This window comes from Arachis duranensis, chromosome 2, assembly GCF_000817695.3.
Source record: "Arachis duranensis cultivar V14167 chromosome 2, aradu.V14167.gnm2.J7QH, whole genome shotgun sequence".
Classification (NCBI taxonomy): domain Eukaryota; kingdom Viridiplantae; phylum Streptophyta; class Magnoliopsida; order Fabales; family Fabaceae; genus Arachis; species Arachis duranensis.
The window spans coordinates 23,556,948-23,558,541 of record NC_029773.3 but is presented as its reverse complement, the minus strand read 5'-3'; positions in this window follow the sequence as shown (position 1 = coordinate 23,558,541).

Below are 1,594 nucleotides of genomic sequence, written 5' to 3'. Positions count from 1 at the left end.
GACAGACTGGCGTTCAACGCCAGTAAGGAGCATCTGGCTGGCGTTCAACGCCAGAACAGAGCATGAATCTGGTGATGAATGACAGAAACAACTAACATTCTGGCGCTGAACGCCAGGAATGTGCCTAGAAGAAAAGCTGGCGCTGAACGCCAGTAACAAGCATGAAACTGGCGTTCAACGCCAGAAACATGCTTTACATGGGCGTTCAACGCCCAGAATGTGCACCACTCGGCGTTTAAACGCCAGAATGGTGTGCAAAGGCATTTTACATGCCTATTTGGTGCAGGGATGAAATTCCTTGACACCTCAGGATCTGTGGACCCCACAGGATCACCTCAGGATCTGTGGACCCCACAGGATCCCCACCTAACATATTCCCACCTTACCTCCTGTTCCGAGGGTTACCTGAAACGTGCAGCTCGGTCGTCTTAGAGAGGCCCGAGGTGGGGGGATCGATGACCCGAGCTTGATATGCAGAGTGGTTGGTGGTTGTACCTGCAATGACACTCCGATGCTTGAGTTAGCATGGGTCCAAGCAGATATTGAGTAGAATTAGAGTGTGAGTTATACCTGGGTGCTCCAGTGTATTTATAATAGTTGGCCGTGATCTTCCCTGGATAAGATATTCTTATCTTATCTTATCTTTTTGGGAGTTTTATCTCTATCTTTGTGGAACCGCCTTTCCTAGGCCTTTTCGGCCTTTAGGTTTTGGGCTGCGTTCCTTTTGATGGGCCTTCTTAGCTTTTATTGTCCGAGGTCCGACCTCAGGTGTGGGCCTTGGGACGAGGTCGGACCTTTCATGGATTTTGCCGAGTTGGAGGAGCAAATTTTAAGTTTGGTGTTCTTTCTTTTGTTCTTGGTGTTCTTGTGAATATTCAAAGTGTTCTTGAGTTTTTCTTGTGTCTTGATCTTAAAATTTTTAAGTTTGGTGTTCCTTGGTGTTTTCCCTCCAAAAATTTTCGAAAATAAGGAGCACTAGATCTAAAAATTTTAAGTCTTGTGTCTTTTGTGTGCTTTTCTCTTTCATCAAAAATTTCAAAATTCAAAAATTTTATTTTTTCCAACTACTTTTTCGAAAATTTTTTTTAGAAAAAAAATTTTAGATTTTAATTTCATTTTTTTTTAAAAAAAAATATATTTTTAACTTCTTTTTATTTATTCCATTTTTATTTATTCCATTACTATAAAATAAATAATTCTCAACATATAAATTCTCAACTTGTATTCCATTATGGAAGTAAGTATGAATGGACAGTCCAAGAGGACTCTGGGGTCATATGCTAACCCCCACTACTGCTTCATATGGGAGTAGTATCTGTATACCCTCCATTGGATTTAGTAGCTTTGAGCTGAATCCTCAGCTCATTATCATGGTGCAGCAAAACTGCCAGTATTCTGGTCTTCCACATGAAGAACCTACAGAGTTTCTGGCACAATTTCTGCAAATTGCTGATACAGTACATGATAAGGAAGTGGATCAGGATGTCTACAGATTACTACTGTTTCCATTTGCTGTAAAAGATCAAGCTAAGAGGTGGTTAAATAACCAGCCTAAAAACAGCATAAAAACATGGAAACAGCTGTCAGAAAAATT